The sequence below is a fragment of the Schistocerca serialis genome, chromosome 1 (assembly GCF_023864345.2).
Source record: "Schistocerca serialis cubense isolate TAMUIC-IGC-003099 chromosome 1, iqSchSeri2.2, whole genome shotgun sequence".
NCBI classification, from domain to species: Eukaryota; Metazoa; Arthropoda; class Insecta; order Orthoptera; family Acrididae; genus Schistocerca; species Schistocerca serialis.
The window spans coordinates 768524912-768549291 of NC_064638.1; the positions used below are offsets into that span (position 1 = coordinate 768524912).

At 39.8% G+C, this 24380-nt stretch overlaps 1 protein-coding gene across 7 annotated transcripts in view; it reads right to left on the reverse strand.

Moving 5' to 3' along the window:
• LOC126482575 (ATP-binding cassette sub-family C member 5-like) overlaps positions 1 to 24380 on the reverse strand; it is a 512906-nt gene that overhangs the window by 399724 nt on the left and 88802 nt on the right. The window lies entirely within an intron of this gene.

A 24380-nucleotide genomic window follows, 5' to 3' on the forward strand; every position in this document is an offset into this window, starting at 1 on the left:
CTGTGGCTGAAAGCTTTACGTAAGTGTCCTTTAACTGTACCTGTCTGCAACTTGACATGTCTTCTTTATGGTAAATAGCAATCTGTTCGACTGACGACCTCAGAAGTTAAGTCGCATAGTGCTCAGAGAGCAATCTGTCTTTTACTATATTGTGTGCAATTTAAGCAACTGTTTGAGCCCGCATTTGGTTGTACAACAGAGTTCTAGGCCCATGTACACTTAAAGCAATCAGCAGTGCCTACATTTTGCAGAGCTCATCCAGTGCCTTTCACCATGTGTGAGTGAGTTAAAGCAGAACTGGATAGGTTGCAAAGTATGAGATTTAAGTCCGCAGTATTGTCTAGCCAGTGTGCTACGACCAGAGTCACAGTTAAGAGACCAAATGGATCAGTTAGACTTTATGGCGATTTTAAGTCTACTGCTAAAGCTCAAGCAAATGTTGATCCTTATAAATTATAGAGGGCAGCAGTCAGTCATCCTTTTTTAGATTTTATTATGCAAATCCAGATTCTAGCTAGTAGCTAGCCATTCTCAATGCACTATTTTCTATTATCAATGCATGTAAGTGCCTGTCGTTCAGGCGACAGTCACAGTTCTTTGAATACTACATACAATAGGACCGATGACTGTAGCAGTCTGGTCCCTTTAATCCCACAAACCACACTACATACAGTAGTATTCAAAGAACTGTGACTGATGCCCTAACAACAGGGACTTACAAGCATTGAGAATAGAATACTACATACAGTAGCATTCAAAGAACCGAGACTGACACCCGAACAACAGGGACTTACATGCATTGAGAATAAAAAATAGTGCATTGAGAATGGCTAGCTACTAGCCGAAATCTGGATCTGCATAATAAAATCTAAAAAAGGATGACTGATTGCTGCTCTCTATAATTTATAAGTCACATAACAGTCGCTGAGTGCACCCAATTTCCGAATGGAAGGTAACCTGATGAAAATGTTGATTCACATCTAGTTCCTAGGCCAAATGTAGTGTTAGCAAAGTTGGTTGGAACCATTATTTTTCAAAAATAAATCTCACTAACACCTTATTTCAGTTGCATGTAGATGAGCAGATGAAGTATTTTCTAGTGGTTAATTTGCCATTAGGCAGCATCGTTATAACAAGTGGCCATTTGGGGTCACAAGCATTCCCATGATATTTCAGAGACACCTTGAGCAACTCATCCAAGGTATCCACAACTGTGTTCATTATTTAGATGACTTGCTAATTACTGGAGCCACGTGGAAGCAACACCTGTGCAACCTACTAATGTTGTTTTAGCAGCTCCAGGTCCATGGTCTGCAATGTCATTATGATAAATGTAGTTTTTTTGAGCCAAGCATCAAGTACCTGGGGACTTTATTAAGTAAAGAAGAGCTTATGCCCACAGGATCTCATAGAGGCACCAACTTACCAGCTCCTAAGAATGTCAAAGAACTACAGTTATTCCTAAGCAAAGTAATTTATTATGCGAAGTACATTCCTAATAAAGTCCAGATTTGCCCTCTATCACCATTTGGCCATGATCTCCATAGCCACTCCAGGGAAAGGCTTGCCCACCAGCCTGACTGCTACCACTAGAATGTCCACCCCCATTTAGGCATTGAGAGGTGGTCAACAACTACCTGTGAAGGGAGCTGATGGATGTGAAACCGTTTTCTCTCCCTAAGTCACTTCCAGCTCCCACCATCACCACCAGCAGGCCCCTCACAACACAACTGGTGGAGGTTGGGCATTTTCGGACTGAGGCGCCCATAGAGGCCAAACTGCTGATCCCATCTCCGCAACGACCTAAACCCACTTCCTTGCAGCGAAGCCCAATGTGCTCTCCGGAAACCATCAGTCATCCAGGTCTCGCCCAGACAGCACCATCTTCTGGTCAAGCTGATCACATCGAGGGCATGTATATAATACAGGAGCCTTTTTTCTGGGGATTCCGGCACCTCTTTCTCCCCTTCCTCACTGAAGTCGGCACAGGTGGACCATTTCAGACCCCATATGTCGAATAAAGGGGGTAAGGTTTAGTATGTGACAGTGATTTGGATTCCTACCCAGTCCGAGGATCAAAAGGAGGAACACATCAGAGGTACAGAGGTTACATATTCTCGCTATAGTTTGCTTCTGTGCGAAGTGCTGCTACTGCCGCAACCACGTCACATGGAGCCAGCCACTGATGTGAGTATGTCGGTCAACACCGTGGCCCGGCTCTTGCTAATTGTTAGTTTTTGAAGCCTTTTGTTACTCACCATCAAATAGCAGGGTTTGACCTTACCTGTATTATGTTTGTGATTTGGATTGCTCCCTGGACTATCACACATGTTTAAGACATCTTTGCTTTGTTCTGGACTTGTTTTTGGTTAGTAATGCACTTTGTGAACTCAGCTGTCCTTGACCTCAGGAACTGCCTCTTTGTTCCAAGGGTCTCTGCATTAAGACTAGTGCGAGTGAATGAAAACTGTGTTCTACATATGCAGAGTAGGGTAGGAAAATGTGGAGCAAACATTGCCAGCAGTTGCTTGTGGTTGGTGACCAACTCAAATACTCTACCAAACAGCCAATATTGGAATTTACATGCCACAAATGACAGAGAATCCCATTTTCTATCTGTGAGTAGTTTTGTTAGGTAGCTGACAGGGTATTAGATGCAAACGTGATTGGAAGTTCAGATCTGTTAGTTGTACAATGTGACAAGAATATTCCAATCCCATAGGGGAAACATCTGTTGCTAGGATGTGAGGGCACCCAGGAGAAAAATGGGTGATTGCTTCACAATAAAGACAGCTTATTTTATTTTATAGATCCATTCAAAAGGGACACCAGCTTTCCAATGTCTGTTCAACAGCGCTGCTATCATGGCAGCATTTGAAAAAACCATCTACAATAATTTATTTAACAAAGTACTGACTGAAGTTCTTCTGTCAGAGTGCATGGTTCACACAGCTCCTGGATGGCTTGCAGGTGGGATTTTGTTGTTCTCATTCTGTCTTTTCCCATAACACTTCATAAGTACTCTAATTCTGGTTTTAAGAAATGAGCACTTCTGCACATTGCAACAGAGAATGTTTGCAACAGTACTGTGAAAACCTGCCAGAGGTTGCATGAAAGGTGTTCTTTGCCTATTTTGCTTACTATGATGTCCAAACAATTAGAGCAAAGGAGAATGTCATGCAGTAATGGCTCCGGGAACCTTTGAAACATTGCTGGGGCATTTGCTACACCAAACAGCAGCCTACAGGATTGATGTAATCCACATTCTGTATTTATGGACATGAATATTTGACACTCTGTGTCAAAGGGAAGCTGGAAGTATGCTTCAGAGAGGTTGATCTTCGAGTAGCAATGCCCATCCCAAGGTGTGAGAAAATAATTCTTGGGTCTATGGTACTGGATAGGTATCTGGTACAGTTTGGGTGTTAATTGTACAGTTTGGGTGTTAACTGTGGGCTAGAACCCGCTGCAGATGCAAGAAGATCCATGTGTTTAATGGACTACTATGATGTGGTATGGCTGCAGAGTTCATGAAATTGGCGCTGAATTCCCCACACTTGAGGTGACTTACTTCATTCTGTATGGACTCTCTGATGGCATAGGATACAGTTTGAGTATTTGAAAATCACAGAATAGTGATATGTGCTGAAAACCATTTAGCACATCCCAAAATTTGCTAAAGGGAGAGGAATTTGTTACAAATGTGCAGATTTTTTGAAAGGGTGTGACTTCTGTTATCACATGAGTAGTCTAAAATTGCATTAAATCATTTATTATGTATGGAGCATCCTTATGACTGCCATTACAAACTGAAGATACTGGACAACTAATTTTTATGTCACCAAGGAATACCATACATCCAAAACTGGAACTGCAGGGACATGCTATGTGGCAGGAAGTGACAGAGTTTAATTGTCCACTTGTCACTGGTAACAACACTGCTGTAGTGACAGTATCCAATTGAAACAGTACCCAGTGGCCAGGGATATGGCCACATGTGCCTTTCACAGCATCCATCCCATGTTGTATGGAGAATGTTGATATTCACTGGTGGCAAGGACTTTGCATTTCATCTTCAAGATATGTGACAAATGGTGTAATGCCAGTTATTTTTTGAAATGTAGCTTTTATATCGAGTTATACCATTCATCTTTTTGCAGACTATGGCTGTATCATCTTATGGATTACTGCTTCAAATTCTGCAGTCCTTGCTGGAAGATAAATGTTTAGCATGCTTTTCATTTTCAGGAATAAATACAACACTTCTCAGATCTTTGTGTCACATATTCTTGAAGTATAATACAGCTATCTTCTCATGACAAACAATGATTTTTGTAAAAACATTACAATAATCTTATAACCCAGAATATCCATGTAAAAGACAACTTGACAGTTCAAAATATGAATCAATGAATTACTATAATCTTTTCTTGTTTGTCCCCAAGTTGATACCAGCATTGTTCAACTGAAGCTTTAATTCCAGGACTGACATGCTGCTCCAACCTGAGCTGACAATACTTAGAGTATTCACAAACACAGGTACTTCCTCTCGTAAAATTACTGTGATCACTGTCCCACATTGAAGACACACATTGTCTGTTGACATAATATCTGCATCTACACCTACATCTTGTTATGCTTGTAAGTTGCCATATGAAAAATAAACGATGAAGTCACTCTCCTGTACAACAATTTATTATGTCATTCTATTGTTCAAAGGTGTTATTTGTCAGAAAGTTAAATGTAGGCTTACGCATCACTCTTCCAGGGTGATACGTAATACCTCAACAATGGTGCAGTGGCCTATCCAAACACAGACTGTAGAAACACCTCTGTGATGGGGACGGTGTAGCAACTGTGGTGATAACAGAAATTGGGCCAAAGAGAGGCACCCTTCGAAACATGAGGCAGGCTGGCCCAAAGTGGGTGGCTAAGACAGCTCTTATTTGAAACTGTGAACACAACATCTTTCAGTTTTGATATAAGGCACTGAGCTTCCTATGTTACTTCAAATAATTGTGTGATGGCTGGGACATGTTCCAATGTAGAATCTGTTAATCTGAAGGTGTGAATCAGGACTTGATGGGTGTGTCTCAAACCAACCTGTCTTATATGATGCTATCTGAATAAGATTTAGAAAATCCATCTGCTGCGCAAGTGAATTTACAGTGTCAACTAATGCCTTCGAGTTTGATGAACCATTGTAAGTATGTCTGTCCTAGTTGTTTACTGCACTGAAAGAACTGCAGTCATTCTGAGCCGACATGCTCTCAGTGGACAAAGTATTGCACTGGTTTATCCATGAGCTCATCCAGGGTAAAGGCAGGCAGCTCCTGCTTGGGGGAAGGAGGGGGGAGACCGGGTGATCTTCTATACCAGCCGAAACATTTGCAGTCTGCACCACATCAGGAAGCATTCCCAACAATAAAAAGCATCAGTTTTGTGTCCTGTCATGAGGTGATGGGGCAGGCATGTTGTACAAACTTAATTCCTCACAGACACTGTTGAACATAGGGAATATAGTTCATTACACAGGGAATTGGGCCCTTGTGGGGCATGATGATTGTGAGGTCACCTCAGAGCAAGTCAGTAACTGATCCGTAAATTGTTATTGCTGTACCTGCTAAAGTGCAACACCTGCCATTAGTGCTAATAGTTTTTTACTTGTAGTTCCAGTTGTTTTTGGCATTTTTTGATGAGCTTAAGATATGCTAGCCCATCTCTAACACACTTATGAACTAGCTAGATCTAGATACTGCTCTGCACACATAATGATTATGGTCACTGATATTTTAGTTGACCTCCACACACGAGACTAATAGCTTCTCAACATTTGCAGTAGATATGCAAATAATTATTATTAAAGAATTTACTGGCCATCAATCATTAAATTGCCATAGCCTTATATCAGGGAAAAACTGAAGTCCATAAGAACACAACTGAAGTAGAAGAAACTGACACTCGATGTTCCAGAAGTTCAGTGCTTATCAAAAGGTGGAATCAATGATACTAGATAGCAACTTGAGCAAGTTCAGTTCTATCATCTGTAGATGAGTGTTCCCGACAGGAGCATAATACCTTGTCAGTACAGCAGGGTTGTTGTTGTTGTTGTGGTCTTCAGTCCTGAGACTGGTTTGATGCAGCTCTCCATGCTACTCTATCCTGTGCAAACTTTTTCATCTCCCAGTACCTACTGCAACCTACATCCTTCTGAATCTGCTTAGTGTATTCATCTCTTGGTCTCCCCCTACGATTTTTACCCTCCACGCTGCCCTCCAATACTAAATTGGTGATCCCTTGATGCCTCAGAACATGTCCTACCAACCGATCCCTTCTTCTGGTCAAGTTGTTGTTGTTGTGGTCTCCGAATTTTTCTTTTGTTTCCTTTACTGCTTGCTCAATATACAGATTGAACAACATTGGGGAGAGGCTACAACCCTGTCTTACTCCCTTCCCAACCACTGCTTCCCTTTCATGTCCCTCGACTCTTATAACTGCCATCTGGTTTCTGTACAAATTGTAAATAGCCTTTCGTTCCCTGTATTTTACCCCTGCCACCTTTAGAATTTGAAAGAGAGTATTCCAGTCAACATTGTCAAAAGCTTTCTCTAAGTCTACAAATGCTAGAAACGTAGGTTTGCCTTTCCTTAATCTTTCTTCTAAGATAAGTCGTAAGGTCAGTATTGCCTCACGTGTTCCAGTGTTTCTACGGAATCCAAACTGATCTTCCCCGAGGTTGGCTTCTACTAGTTTTTCCATTCGTCTGTAAAGAATTCGTGTTAGTATTTTGCAGCTGTGACTTATTAAGCTGATAGTTCGGTAATTTTCACATCTGTCAATACCTGCTTTCTTTGGGATTGGAATTATTATATTCTTCTTGAAGTCTGAGGGTATTTCGCCTGTTTCATGCATCTTGCTCACCAGATGGTAGAGTTTTGTCAGGACTGGCTCTCCCACGGCCGTCAGTAGTTCCATTGGAATATTGTCTACTCTGGGGGCCTTGTTTCGACTCAGGTCTTTCAGTGCTCTGTCAAACTCTTCACGCAGTATCGTATCTCCCATTTCATCTTCATCTACATCCTCTTCCATTTCCATAATATTGTTCTCAAGTACATCGCCCTTGTATAGACCCTCTATATACTCCTTCCACCTTTCTGCTTTCCCTTCTTTGCTTAGAACTGGGTTTCCATCTGAGCTCTTGATATTCATACAATTGGTTCTCTTCTCTGTAAAGGTCTCTTTAATTTTCCTGTAGGCAGTATCTATCTTACCCCTAGTGAGACAAGCCTCTACATCCTTACATTTGTCCTCTAGCCATCCCTGCTTAGCCATTTTGCACTTCCTGTCGATCTCATTTTTGAGACGTTTGTATTCCTTTTTGCCTGTTTCTCTTACTGCATTTTTATATTTTCTCCTTTCATCAATTAAATTCAATATTTCTTCTGTTACCCAAGGATTTCTACTAGCCCTCGTCTTTTTACCTACTTGATCCTCTGCTGCCTTCACTACTTCATCCCTCAAAGCTACCCATTCTTCTTCTACTGTATTTATTTCCCCCATTCCTGTCAATTGCTCCCTTATGCTCTCCCTGAATCTCTGTACAACCTCTGGTTCTTTTAGTTTATCCAGGTCCAATCTCCTTAAATTCCCACCTTTTTGCAGTTTCTTCAGTTTTAATCTACAGGTCATAACCAATAGATTGTGGTCAGAGTCCACATCTGCCCCTGGAAATGTCTTACAATTTAAAACCTGGTTCCTAAATCTCTGTCTTACCATTATATAATCTATCTGATACCTTTTAGTATCTCCAGGGTTCTTCCATGTATACAACCTTCTTTCATGATTCTTAAACCAAGTGTTAGTTATGATTATGTTGTGCTCTGTGCAAAATTCTACCAGGCGGCTTCCTCTTTCATTTCTGTCCCCCAATCCATATTCACCTACTATGTTTCCTTCTCTCCCTTTTCCTACACTCGAATTCCAGTCACCCATGACTATTAAATTTTCGTCTCCCTTCACAATCTGAATAATTTCTTTTATTTCATCATACATTTCTTCAATTTCTTCGTCATCTGCAGAGCTAGTTGGCATATAAACTTGTACTACTGTAGTAGGTGTGGGCTTCGTATCTATCTTGGCCACAATAATGCGTTCACTATGCTGTTTATAGTAGCTTACCCGCATTCCTATTTTCCTATTCATTATTAAACCTACTCCTGCATTACCCCTATTTGATTTTGTGTTTATAACCCTGTAGTCGCCTGACCAGAAGTCTTGTTCCTCCTGCCACCGAACTTCACTAATTCCCACTATATCTAACTTCAACCTATCCATTTCCCTTTTTAAATTTTCTAACCTACCTGCCCGATTAAGGGATCTGACATTCCACGCTCCGATCCGTAGAACGCCAGTTTTCTTTCTCCTGATAACGACATCCTCTTGAGTAGTCCCCGCCCGGAGATCCGAATGGGGGACTATTTTACCTCCGGAATATTTTACCCAAGAGGACGCCATCATCATGTAATCATACAGTAAAGCTGCATGCCCTCGGGAAAAATTACGGCTGTAGTTTCCCCTTGCTTTCAGCCGTTCGCAGTACCAGCACAGCAAGGCCGTTTTGGTTATTGTTACAAGGCCAGATCAGTCAATCATCCAGACTGTTGCCCTTGCAACTACTGAAAAGGCTGCTGCCCCTCTTCAGGAACCACACGTTTGTCTGGCCTCTCAACAGATACCCCTCCGTTGTGGTTGCACCTACGGTACGGCTATCTGTATCGCTGAGACACGCAAGCCTCCCCACCAACGGCAAGGTCCATGGTTCATGGGTGGGGGGGGGGGGGGGGGGGGGGGGGGGGGGAGATAAGACATACAGCATCAAATAAAACAGATACATCATCACATCATCTCTGCTCACCAAAACAGCAATCATCTCCCTGTTATGCAGAAGTGGTGCACAGCACATTGGAAGAAAAGAAGCAGACTCCATCAATGCAGAAAAAGACTCCAGGCTCCCACACAGATGATTTTTTTATGGACATATCCTTACCACGCAAGAATGAGGTCAGTGATATAACAAAAAATGCCCTTACTAATCTCAAATGTTCATGTAAACCCCGGTACTGGTAATCAAATAAATTACTGCAACAAACACCTTTCTGTTTGCCATCAAAATATTCAGTCAATAAGAAACAGTTTTAGATGTAGAGATCTTACCAAATACAGAACTTAACTTTATTAATGTTCTGTGCATTACAGAACACTGGCTAAATAATGACCAAATTGACTCTTTTCCTATATCAGAATACACACTAGCAAATTATTTCTGTAGAAACAGCTATAAAAATGGAGGTACTGCAATTTTCACCAAACATGGGTTAAAATATAAATCAATCAATAAGTTTCAACATCTCAGTGCAGAAAGAGATTTTGAGCTGGCTCTCACTGAAGTCAGTGACGGAAATACAGTTGTAGTATGTATTCATCACTCCCCAAATGGAAATTCTGACTCATATTTAAATAAGCTTGAATATGTACAAAACAGGATTCATCTACACAAAAAATCAAGAGTGCTTTTTACGGACTCCAACATCAATTTTCTTGGAACCAGCAAAAGAAAAGAACTATTGCTCAACCTCACAGATACTTTCAACTTAAAACAGACTATAACAATGCCAACAAGAATTACAAAAACTACTGCTACTGCCTTGGATCACATATTTGTGAATATAAATTGTACTGCAAAACGTATAAGTACAAGCCTTAGCGATCACGAAGCTCAAATTGTCACCATCCAAGCCACTTACAGCCCTACCAGAACTATAAAAGAACTATAACAGCAAGACAGTTTAATACACACAATATAGAAACATTCAACTCCCTGTTATCAGGAGAAAGATGGGAAGACGTTTTGCAAATAGATGACACCAACAAAAAGTTTGAGAAATTCTCTAGCATCTTCATTAATTACTTTGAAACTACATTCCCTCTCAAAACACAAAAAATAAGAGGCACAACTAAAAAAGCAAAGCTATGGATAACAACAGGGATCAAAATATTAAGTGCGAGGAAAAGACAATTACTCAAATGCGGGAAAAACAATAACATACCCCCTCTTCTAAACAGTTACATACAGGAATAAATTCAAATCTACAGAAGAGTGATACAACAGGGGGGAAAAAAGGCCGATGATAAGTTCATAACAGAATCTGCAAATAAAAGCCAAACAGTACGAAAAGGAAGAAGCAAATAAAGTGTCCCATAAAACGGGAAATATCACTCTTAACCATGAGAACAAGAATATAACTGATCCCCAACATATTGCAAATCTTTTTAAATGTTACTTTGCAGAGATCACAAATAATTTAATAGTCAGTGACAGAACAGATACTAGAAAGAAAGAGAAAAACAAAGTGCACTCATGTTCCTCTTCAATCTACATTGATGGAACAACCCCAGATGAAACCATCAGTGGTGCATCAGCTCATAGGAAAATGTCATCAAGGATTGATGGTATTCCTGATTACATCATAAAGCAATGTATTAAAAACATTTCACTTCCTTTTGCAGACATACTGTAGTAAATTCACCTTTTCTGACAGGCACATTTCCAGACAGTTTAAAAGTTGCTAAAGTGGTCCCTATTCACAAGAAAGGAGACAAAACAAATATTGAAAACTATAGGCCAGTTCCATTATTATCAGGCTTTAGTAAAATCATAGAAAAAGTAACACGTTAATGAAATTCTTAGAGAAAAACAAAATTCTCAATGATTCTGAGCATGGATTCAAGAAAAATAAAGCAACAACCAGCGCAATCTATGATTTTATAGAAAATGCCCTACAAGCAATAGACAAAAAAAACAAAGACCCACTGGCATTTTTTTAGACTTAAGTAAAGCCTTTGACATACTGGACCACAAAATACAGTTGGAGAAGCTCCAAGTATATGGTGTTTGAGGCACTGCACTAAAATGGTTCACTTCCTCCTTAACAAACAGAAAACAAAAAATAAATAAAACATGAACTAAAGGAAAACACCAGGACATGTTTCTCAGATGCAGAAGTTCTAAATAAAGGATTCCCTCAGGGACCCATTCTTGGGCCAATCGTCTTTCTCCTGTATATAAATGATCTAGACCTGAACATTAAGTCACAAACATACACTCTTTTTGCAGATGACACAAGCATCCTAAATACAGAAAATACCCCAAGTCAGTTTCAAACAGCTGTTAATAAGACTACAGAACAGCTAAATATATGGTCTGAGGGGAATAAACTTATAATAAACACAAAAAAAAATAAAAGGTGATGTATGCTGCCCCAGTGTGACAATAAACTCCAACAAAATTTCATCTTCTCCAGAAACAATGTTCTTAGGCTTATGGCTTCAAAATAGCTTCAAATGTCACACACATATAAACAAAATTAATGGAACACCAAATAAAATATGTTAAGTCTGTGTTTACTCTCTGTCAAAGCAAGTTATAGCACTGTCTGAACTGCCTACTTTGCCCAGTTCCACAGCATCTTACTGTATGGAATTATATTCTGGGGTAATACACCACCTACTTCAGTCATCTTCTTAACTCAAAAAAGAACTGTAAGAGCAATGCAACATGCTCGACAAACAGATTCCTGCAAACCCCTCTTTCAAAAGTCATCAATTCTCCCTCTTCCCCGTATGTATATACTAGAAATCTGTAAACACAACAGAAAGAGTTTAAAAGATGTAAATAAAAATTTTAATATCCATGAACATGATACAAGACAAAAGGAATAGTTTTATATCCAGTCAATAAGGACATCAGCCTATAAAACCTACACAGTAAACAGCACTTTACAAATTTACAATAGTCTTCTGTATAAAGCAAAAGACATACCATCATTCTTATTATTTTGTAAAACCCTAAGGGCATTCTTATTGGATCATTGCTTCTATTCAATAGCAGAATTTCTAGATGATTTAAGATACAAAAGACATGAAACAAGACAGTGCAGCTACTGCAAGAACCTTTGTGGAGGAAGCTAAAATTCATGTAACTGCTGACATGTGTGTGTGTGTGTGTGTGTGTGTGTGTGTGTGTGTGTGTTCTGTATTCCACAATCTGGAAAGATTCATAGGATGAATCAATAAATCAAAGACTGAGATGCTTTCAGAGCCACAGCTGAAAAATGTATTGCTCGTCTATTCTGAACCACCACCGAGAGGAGACACTAAATGGCTTAGTTTCTTTACCACTGCACTTCCCTTTTCCTCTGAGACGGGTCTTGGGCCACTGCAACTACCTTCTCTCACCCTCTTCACAATCCACATCATGTAATCCCCATGGGCAAATAAGCTGATACTGTTTCTTTTTCTGCACATGAACACCAAACATTATTTACAAGCCCACATCAGTTTTTACCCTGACCACACACCGAAATGGATGTACACAGATGTATAGATGTAATAGTGTGTACAGATATTAAAAGAAATAATCAAATGAGTTCAGTTAAACTGTAGCAAACATCATGATCTGGCAAGCAAACAGGATATTACAAAACTGTAGTATGTGCACAAAAGAGACAACTTACAAAACACTTGTATAGTTCATACTAGACTATTTCTCAATTGTGTGAGAAATATATTAGTTCAAACTAACAAGAGACACTAACTGTTAACAAAGAAGGGTGATATAATCGGTAAAACAATTGTCTCACAAATTCGAAAGTGTAATAGAAATGCTGACAAATTTTAAATAGTCAACATTCAAAGCAAAACGCTGTAACTCTTCTGCAAACTGCTTAGAAAATTCTGAAAACTCATTTCCAAGCTACAAATATTAATATAAACATTCCTTATATGTATTGATCCCACACAGGCTGTATGAATAACATGAGAATAATAATAAGAGCTTGCACAGAGACATATACGCAATTGTTCTTGTCAAGTTCCATGCTTTATAGTGTCTGAACTTGCTTTACACTATACTACTCAAAATAGAGTACTGGAATTTGGCAACAGGGAGTGCCTTTTGTTGTCCCATTTTTTCTGCTTCTTTGGACAGGTGTCGAAAGTTTGGAGAGAAAACCCCAAACTTAGAGAACACAAGGCAGTAGGTGTGACATTGCTATATGTGGTAATGAGACTTTCTACTTCTTGATCAGCTTTGTAACAATGCAGCCAAGAGATCAGGCTTACTTGCACATGGTATCATCTCCCATAGACTACAAGTACTGTTACAGTGATATTTTTGTATGGTACATAATTCCATTTTCTCAAAAATTTTAACTGAAGTAACATACAGTTTTTAATCTTAGCAGCATTATCAGTTTTGGCTGAGTTACATCAGTAAAATATTTTTCAATCTGAATAAAAATCAGAAAATAAAAAGCAAGGAAAAAATGCAGCCTTTGAGAAATGTAATTGTGGTGTTCTTCCTGCCAACTCACCTCTCATTTAGCAAATCAATTAGCCACAGCATTTGTATTCTTGTCAGATCTCCAGCTGGAACATATCGACATCTGGACACAATATTTCAGTGGCCCACCTCACCGCCATCTTCAGGTGTGTAGGCCATCGCACTAACTCACTGGAACTGAAATCAAACATGCCACAGCAGCTCCTTTATACACAAACATGGGTCCTCCGCACATGCACGAACATAACTGCCCTCTCACGCAAGGCACAACAGTGCATCGGTGGTGAAAGAACATGGAAATGATAAATCGATATCAAACACTACTGACAGCTTTTGATGACCAAAACAAGGACTGTTGTTTCCTAACGTCAAACAGAACAAGTTTTCAACTCTTACTTAAAGGATACCCCTTATCTCTATTTATAATATTGTCAGATAGCCAGATTTCAATGGCTTCTTTTACTACACAGTCCTTTTACCAAGACACAGGGGTAACCAATTGTGTCTCTTCATACAACATTTTTTGTTCTTCAGTGAGACAATGTTCCGCCACTGCAGATTTTTCCGGCTGAAATAAACACGTGTGGCGATGATGCTCCAAGCAATGATCCTGGATCGTATGAATCGTTTGTCCAATTTGTCCAATATACGTTTTCCCCGCAATGGCAGAGAATCTTGCAGACCCTAGGCTTCCTCAAACACAAATCATCCTTCACTGAGCCAAGCAGAGCTCTTGTATTAGCTGGCAGACAGAGTACACTTTTAATATCAAATTTCTTTAAAATCCTTCCTATTTTTGAAGATATGCTCCTCACAAAAGGTAGGAATGCCACTGATTTGCTAGTATCTTCTGTTGGTTCCCACAAAGGTCCAATCTGTACAGCACGACAGATCTGATTGTCAGTATAGCCTTCTGCTTGAACACAGATTTTAGATGATCCAGTTCTTCTGTCAACTATCTGCATCTGAGGTGGCATAAGCTCTTTTAACCAATGTACTTAGGACTCCACTGCGTTGGTATGATGGATGGCAACTTGATGTACGAAGATATCAGTCTGTATGCATGGGCTTTCAGATAAACACTATGTCCTAATGTCCCATCATCCCTCCTGTAGACCAAGACATCTAAAGATGGAAGCTTTCCATCCTTTCCAAATTCCATTGTAAACTTAATATTGGGATGCAGACAGTTAAAATGATCTAGGAAACAATCCAGAGCATCCCTCCCATGTGGCCATACCAGATACGTATTGTCGGCATATCTCCAGAAACAAGTTGGTTTTGGATTTATTGAAAAGCTCTGTCAGTGAACAATTATTGCAGTCAGTCACACTATCATTCAGTTTAGTTTCTATTGTGGACTTTGCAACTAGGATATGTAAATGCTCTGTTACTGCTATTGATAATACCTTTTTAAACACATCTAGGGAAAAAAGTCATATCACACAACCAATAGTAAATAGGCTATCTGATCATGACAAGCAGCATGCTGTGTTAAATGTTAAAACTTGTCAGGATAAAAAATCTATTAAATCTGAGTACAAGAGGGTAATAAGTCAAAAATTGAGAAATTCACGAAGTTGCTCAAAGACATGAACTGTATAGATGTTTACAATACTTCTGACTCAAATTGAAAATACAAAACATTATTTTAATTAAAGTTACCTACACTTTTGAAAATTGTTTTCCCCTAAAGGTAACTCAAATCACACAGAAGTCAAAGAATAAACCATGGATTACACTAGGAATAAAGATATCATGTGGGACAAAAAGGAAACTGAAACTATTATCTAGGAACAGCTCTGATGTTAGCATTGTAATGCATTATGAAGAATACTGCAAAATATTGAAGCAGGTAATCCAGTAATCGTAGCAGCTGAGGAAAGTGTAAATAATGGCTCTCAGAAAATTATTAAGTGTTTCTCTGCAAATGGACTTTCATTAAATTTTAGAAAACACAGTATTTACAGTTCTGTACAATAAATGGCATAACACCATTGATAAATATAGTGTATGAACAGAAGTCTGTTGCTAAGGCAGAATATTCCAAGCTTCTGGGTGTGTGCATTGATGAGAAATTGAATTGGAAGAAACACATCAATGATCTGCTGAAATGGTTAGGGTTATTGCAAATTTTGGTGATTAACATATCAGTAAATTAGCTTACTATACCTATTTTCATTCACTGCTTTTATATGGCATAATATTTTGGGCAATTCGACATTAAATTGCTCAAAGATAGCCGGCCGTGGTGGCCGAGCGGTTCTAGGTGCTTTAGTCTGGAACAGCGTGACCACTATGGTCGCAGGTTAGAATCCTGCCTCAGGCGTGGATGCATGTGATGTCCTTAGGTTAGTTAGGTTTAAGTAGTTCTAAGTTCTAGGGGACTGATGACCTCTGATGTTAAGTCCCATAGTGCTCAGAGCCATTTTCTTCTCAAAGACATGAACTGTATAGATGTTTACAATACTTCTGACACACAAAAGTGTGGAATCAGAATAATAGCTGGAGCCCAGCCAAGATCACCTTGCAGACATTTATTTAAGGAATTCAGTATATTCACAGTACCTTCACAATACATATATTCACTTATGAAATTTGTTATTAATAACCCATCTCAATTAAAAAATAACAGCGAAGTGCATAGCTACAACACAAGAAGAAAGGATGATTTTTCATGATTCTGCATTAAATCTCACTTTGGCACAGAAACGGGTGAATTATGCTGCCACAAAATTCTTTTGCCATTTGCCAAATAGCATTAAAAGTCTGACAGATAGCCAACCAAAATCTAAAAGTAAATTAAAAGAATTTCTGGATGACAACTCAATAGATGAATTTTTAGATATGAAGTAGTAACTGTAAAAAAGGAAGAAAGAAAGAAATGAATTATTTTGTCTAAAGAAAACTTATGTTAAAGTGACACGTTCCACATCATTACGAAATGTCGTATTCATGATCTATGGAACAGCTATAAATGTATTAATGTATGTATGTTCAAGAAAAAGATGATTACATTGGGCAACAAAATAAAAACTGTATGGAATATTGTGAAGACAGAGACAGGTGGGGCTAAAAAGGAAGAGGAACAGATAGCTCTAAAAATACATGAGACATTGGTAACAAGTGCATGTAGTGAAACTTCCTGGCAGATTAAAACTGTGTGCCGGATCGAGACTCGAACACTGGACCTTTGCCTTTCACAGGCAACTCCTCTACCAACTGAGCTACCCAAGCACAACTCACGCCCCGTCCTCACAGCTTTTAATTCCGCTAGTACCTCGTCCCCTACCTTCCAAACTTCACAGAAGCTCTCCAGTGAACCTTGCAGAACTAGCACTCCTGGAAGAAAGGATATTGCGGAGACATGGCTTAGCCACAGCCTGGGGGACGTTTCTAGAATGAAATTTTCACTCTACAGTGGAGTGTGCACTGATATGAAACTTCCTGAAAGATTAAAACTGTGTGCGGACCGAGACTCGAACTCGGGACCTAAGCCATGTCTCCGCAATATCCTTTCTTCCAGGAGTGCTAGTTCTGAAAGGTTTGCAGGAAAACTTCTGTGAAGTTTGGAACGTAGAAGCCGAGGTACTGGTGGAATTAAAGCTGTGAGGATGGGGCGTGAGTCCTGCTTGGGTAGCTCAGTTGGTAGAGCAGTTGCCCACGAAAGGCAAAGGTCCGAAGTTCGAGTCTCGGTCCGCCACACAGTTTTAATCTGCCAGGAAGTTTCAGTCCGCTGTAGAGTGAAAATTTCATTCAAGGGCATGTAGTGCTGCAATCCTCTTAAACAAGTATTTCATTTCTGTTGCTGACAGCTTGGGGTTATCAGGTTCAGTGAACAGTGCAATGGTGTATCTGAGACCAGTCTTTAAAAATAACTTCAGTAAAATGGAAATGACATCACATCTCCCAAAGAAGTAGCATCCATCATAAAATCCTTAAAATCTAAGTAGCCTAGTGGGTATGATAACATATCAACAAAGTTAATCAGAATCATCATGTGAGTTGACTTCTATCTTAAGTTATTTGTGTAATCAATATCTTATCAGCAGAATACTTCCACATTGGCTAAAACATGTTGAAGGTAAGCCTCTTTACAAGAAGAGCGATAAGGAGATACCACCAAACTATTGACCAATTTCACTTTTGCCGGCTTTCTCAAAAATATTTGAAGAGGTTGTGTTCAAGCATCTCCTTAAGCATCTGACTGCAAATAGTATATCGTCCAAGTCACAGTTTGGATTTCTTAATGGTTGTGATATAGAAAAAGCTATTTATGCCTACAGTGAGAATGTACTTGATTTATTAGATAATAAATTAGAGGCTACTAACATTTTCTGTGAGCTGTCAAAAGCTTTTGACTGTGTGAAACACACTATTCTCTGAAGTAAATTAGAATATTATGGTGTCACTGGCAGTACTACGAAATGGTTTGATTCTTATCCAACAGGAAACAAAGGGTGTTCTTGCGAAATACCTGTGCAGGAGCAGTCTTCATCTGACTGGGAATTAATTGCACGTTGTGTTCACAAAGGTTCCATCTTTCGTCCGTCGCTTTTTCTTGTGTGCATTAATGACCTCTTGTCTGCTACCCTGTCAGAAGCTAAGTTTGTTTTGTCTGCAGATGATACAAACATGCAATAAGTAGCAAGTCAAGTACAGATTTAGAGATAGCTGCTAATCAAATTTTCACTGACATTAATGAATGGTTTAAAGCTAATTCACTCTCATTAAACTTTAAAATGACCCACTACATGTAGTTCAGAACCTGTAAGAGATTTTCTTCCAGCATGTGTCTAACATATGAAGACATGCAGATTGAAGAGGTTGGGAAGGGCACACCACAGAATTGCTTAAGTGGTTAAACAAGTCTGTATTTGCAATGAGAATGGTGTCAAATGTAGGAGATATAAGTATAAAAAAACTTGCATAATTTGCTTACTTTAATTCTAGTACGTCATACAGAATCATATTCTGGGGTAACTCATCAAACCGAGCAAAAGTTTTTAGTACGCAAAAGCATGTAATAAGAATCATTTGTGGTGTAAATTCAAGAACATCATGTAGAAACCTGTTCAAGGAACTTTGTATTCTCATCACTGCTTCTCAGTATATTTATTCCTTAATGAAATTTGTTGCAAGTAATATATCTGTATTTGCAATCAACAGTTCAATACATAGTACCAATACTAGGAATACGAACAATCTACATAACGACCTAAAATCACTTGCCTTAGTCCAAAAAGGGTTCCAATATTCAGGATCACATATTTTCAATAAATCGCCAGCAACCATTAAAAACTTGGTTTCAAATAAAGCATGGTTTAAACAGAGTTTGAAAAACTTTTTGATAGGCAAGTCCTTCTACTCTATACATGAACATCTTAACAGGGACTTCTAGGCCAGCTTAAGTAAAAATATCTGTTAGATTTCAGTTTTGACAGCATTTGGTCACAACAGTCAAGATTAAGTATTTTGTGTATGATAAATTTATTAATAGGGCATAACAATGTTTCATTCCAACAGCGTATTAATTTGTGGCGCCAATGAGGTCAACACCAGCATCGATCTGAGAATCGTCTTTGAACTAATCTAAAATTATCTTTGGGTGAAACCGCCATGTTAGTTGTTTGTAAGCCTTGCTTGTGTAAAGAGGTGAATAAACGAACTACTGCAAAATGGGAGTGTTGTTTGGTGTAACTGACCCAAACTTCTCCCTCAAATTCTTTAAATATTAGCGGTTCCAGTATACAGTTTACTGTATTGTATTCACCTATTTTTATGATCTCCTGACAAATAATCAGGTAGTAAGTATTATATTCAAATGTTTTATGTTTTTATGTTATACTTTCTGTCTTTTCCACACCCATGAGAATCATCTCATTTTTTGGGTCTATGGAATGAAAACTTAATATAATCTAAGAACACCGTCTTCAGTGCCACGTCCTCAAAATCACCCATAAACAAACTGGTGACGATGGGGGATAATGGACTCCCCATAGCCACTCTGTCAGTTTGTTCAAAGTATTTGTCATTAAACAAAAATTGACAAATACTTTGAACAAACAGATGGAGTGGCTATGGGGAGTCCTTTATCCTCCATAGTCACCATTTTGTTTATGGAAGATTTTGAGGACATGGTACTGAAGACGGCATTCTTAAAACCAACTTGTTTCTGGAGATACGTTGACGATACGTTTATGGTATGGCCACATGGGAGGGATGCTCTGGATTGTTTCCTAGATCATTTTAATTGTCTGCATCCCAGTATTAAGTTCACAATGGGATTTAAAAAGGATGGAAAGCTTCTGTCTTTAGATGTCTTGGTCTACAGGAGGGATGATGGGATATTAGGACAGTGTTCATCACAAGCCCTCGCATATGGACTGATATCTTTATGCATCAAGTTTTCATCCATCGTACCATCACAATGGGGTCCTATGTACATTGGTAAAAAGAGCTTATGTCATTTCAGATGCAGATAGTTTGACACAAGAACTGGATCATCTAAAATCTGTGTTCAAGCAGAATGACTATACTGACAATCAGATCCATCGTGCTCTACAGATTGGACCTTTGTGGAAACGAACAGAACATACATGCAAATTGGTGACATTCGTACCTTTTGAGGGGAGCATATCTTCAAAAATAGGAAGAATTTTAAGGAAATTTGATATTAAGAGTGCATTCCATCCGCCACCTAAGACTAGAGCTCTGCTAGGCTCAGTGAAGGATGATTTGGGTTTGAGAAAGCCCGGGGTCTGCAAGATTCCCTGCCATTGTGAGAAAGCCTACATTGGACAAATGATTCGTACAGTCCAGGATCATTGCAGTAGGAAAAATCGGCAGCGGTTGATCACTGTCTTACTGAAGGACATAAAATGTTGTACAATGAGACACAAGTGCTCTCCCCTGTGTCATGGTATTGGGACTGTGTAGTAAAAGAAGCCATTGAAATCTGGCTATCTGACAATATTATAAACAGAGATAAGAGGTATCCTTTAATTAAAAGTTGAAACCCTGTTCTGTTGGACATTAAGAAACAATGGTACTTGTTTCAGTCATCAAAAGCTGTCAATAGTGTTTGATATTGATTTATCATTTCCATGTTCTTTCACCATCGGTGCACTGTTGTGCCTTGCGCTAGAGGGCATTTATGTTCATGCACGCACTATGGACCCACAGTCATGTATAAAGGAGCCACCACAGCATATTTCATTTCAGTTCCAGAGACTTATTAAGACGGCTTACTCACCTAAAGATGGTAGCCAGGTGGACCGCCGAAATATTGTGTCCAGATGAAGATATATTACAGCCGGAGACCTGACATGAATACAATCAATTATGATGCCAGTAAAGTTTACAGAGCATCAGCCACAATGTTTTTTGAGCAGCAACCTGCCAACTTACCCATTTGATGTTAGAGAATATTGTCTGGTTATACAGAAACAATCGTCCTGTATGCATTTGAAGACATGACTTGTCTATCAAATTAGTTTGGTACATCAAATGTCACTGGAGCAAAAAATCATGTAGTTTTGTGAATATTGTAAGACAGATGATCTGAATTTTCTTCTTCTTCTTCTTCTTCTTCTTCTTCTTTGCCTGTTCCCATTTCCCCACAAAGTCTGATTTCTTATTGGGTTTTGGCAATGTTAGTGACAGTTGGTGGCTGGATGCCCTCCCTGGTACCACCACTCCATTTGTGGGAGCCATCTGGCTCAACAGCCCATGTTGTTAATATGCGAGGCAGACTTGATCCAGGATAGGTTTGCCTCCTTTAACCCCAAAAGCAGCATGGTAAAACACTTGGCTTTCCAGCCAGTTTATCATATGACAGATGACAACATCAGCTATTTTCATTTGCAATAAGGGTAAGTTTAATTTAATTACAGTATATTGTCTGTAAAACTGAGAACTATTAACTCTTACAATCTGTGAAAAATGCCACTAAGCCTCATTCACACAATATCACAGTAATAAGTTAACAGCAAACCAGGAGTGGAAAATTACTTAAAACATTCACATAAATAAACCAATGGAAAAGCCAGGCTGGAATAATAACAAAAATTATGAAAAGGATAGATTGCTAGTCAGCATATAATGGAAATGTTGAGTCACATGAGTCACAGACAGGCACAACAAAAAGACCGCAAGACAACTAAGCTTTCAGCCGAGGGGCCTTTTTCTGATTTAGACAACATACACATACACATTCAAGCAATTTCCAAGTGCCTTACCTTTTTCCTCATTCCCAAATTCAATAATGCTGGACTGACCTTCACACCTTCTCCCAGCCCCTACCATGGAAACACTATTTTGCCACCAATCAGATTCGACCAAAGCCCAACACTGAACCTCACCTGTCTCAGTTCACTCCTCCATCCAAACGTGATCCATACACACTTCTCTCAAATCACCTCCTGTTAACTTTCCAGAATTTCTTACCCTTGAATATTGCCTTACCATCATTCCCCAAATCCTTTAACATGCAAGTTGACCTTACATCCACAGAGAGAACTGCAATCTACTAGTTACAAACTTGTCCCGACCTTATAATCTATCTGCTGACAAAGGCTCCACCACTGTGGTTTTGAACCAAAAGGATTACCTGGCAGAAGGATTCCACCAACTGTCAGATTAGTACAATTAAAAACCCTGCCACAGCGACCCCATTCCAGAAAGCCAGCAGGATCTCCAGTCTCTCCTCAAATTCTTAGGTCCATCCCAGAGCCTCTCCCCAGAGTCTGTGTCTGGTTACTGTGCTTCCACTGAGAGAATCTCTGCTCTTGCAGACCAACACCTTCAGCATATTACCTGCAACATACCTTCCTATACAAAAGACACCAACCATTTCCTCAACTGACTCTCCACAGTTCCTGTTCCTTTACCACATGGTGCCCTGCTGCACTGCCACTATCAGACACTACCTTTCCCAACTCCAGATGGATTCCAAATGTAAAAACTCCTTCCTGGTCACCATGATCAACTATATCCTCACCCACAATTACTTCTTCTTTTGAAGGTCTCACCTACAAACAAATCAAAGGTACAGAAATAGGTACCAGCATGGCACTACCCTATGGTGCTAGTATGGAATCATCCTATGCCAACTATTTATGGGCCATCTAGAAGAATCCTTCCTAACGACCCAGAATCCCAAATCCCTCACCTGTTCAGATTCACTGATCACTTCTTCATGATCTGGATCAAGGGTGAGGACACACAGTCTATATTCCTCTAGAACCTCAACACATGCTTCCCCGTTCACTACATCTGGTCCTCCTCAACAAGCCACCATCCTCAATGTTGACCTCCACCTCAAAGATGGCCACATCAATAACTGCCCATACCAAACCTACCAATCACCAGCAATACCTCAACTTTGACAGCTGCCAACCAATCCATTCCAAGAAGCCCCTCCCGCACAGCCTAGCCTCCAGTGGCCATCGCACCTGTAGTGATGTGCATTCTCTCTCGAAATATGTTAAAGGTTTCACTGAAGTATTAACAGACAATAATTACCCTCCCAATCTTGAACAGAAACAGATCTCCTGTGCCGTATCCCTCCATTCACCCATCACTTCCCCAACCCAAGTCCCACCTTCCAGCCACAAAGGAGCATTCCCTTGGGACTGCCTCTTTTTGTGCCCTGAATTGAGGAATGTCCTACCCACTATCCTCCCCCCCCCCCCCCCCCTCCCACATCGGTATTCCACCACCCACCAAACTTACACAATATCCTCATTCATTCCCACTCAACCCCTGCTCATAAACCCTGCCTCATGTCCTTGTAATAGACCTACATGTAAGACCTGTCCCATACATCCTTCCACCACACCACTGATACCAGTCCAGTCATAAGCATTATGTATCCCATCAAAGCAGGGCTACCTGTGAAACCATTCATATTATTTACAACCTAAGCTGCAGTCACTGTGCTGCATTCTATGTGGGAACGCAAGCAACAAGCAGTTTCTCCACGTGAATGGCCACGAACATACTGTGGCCAAGAAACAGTTGGACTGCCCAATTGCCGAGCATGTTGTCAATTACAACATTCTTCACTTCAATGACTGCTTCACAACCTGTGCCATCTGGATCTTTCACACCAACACCAGCTTTTCTGAACTGCCCAGTGGGAAATCTCCTTGCAATGTATCCTATGTTCCCATCATAACCCTCCAGTCCTCAACCTCCATTAGTCACGGTTCTTCACCCACCTCTCCCCTTCCCAGTTTCCACTCCATCACTACAATGCTGTCTATTCCACCAATGCACCCACAGTCTTTTTATTTATCACCATTTACGTCCCCCTCCACCCCCTCCCCTTTCCACCAGACTACAACTAGCTGCCCTACCTGCTCCCACAAGCAGCACTTTACCATCTGCCACCCCTACCCTGCCATCCCTCTCCCTCCCTGGCCCAGCCTTTTCCTTAACCCCAACAACCAGACTGCTTTTTCCATCATGCACTGTTGCTTGCAGTCTTGACTCAGTAACTACCGACAGTGGCCGTGTGTGTGTGTGTGTGTGTGTGTGTGTGTGTGTGTGTGTGTGTATGTGTGAGAGAGAGAGAGAGAGAGAGCGAGAGAGAGAGAGAGAGAGCATCTGTGTGCACATTGTCTAATTCGGAAAGAGGCCTTAGGGCTGAAAGCTAACTTGTCTAGCAGTCTTTCTGTTGTGCCTGTCTGTGAACTCAGTACCTCATTATGTGGTGAATAGCAATCTATCCCCTTCATAATATTGTCAAATAAATAAAAAAATGCAAATCTTTGCTGCCTATCTGTTAGTAATGTATGTAATCTAATATACTTAATGGGACAACACTCAGTGAATTACTATTCAATGTAGAAGAGATGATGCAAATAGGTGACAGACTGTTTTTGAGTCAACATAATCCTCTGAGACTCAAAGGCTTGATGTACAGAACAGATACTGAGATTCACTAAATAATAATTTTTGCAGTGGTATTCTAATG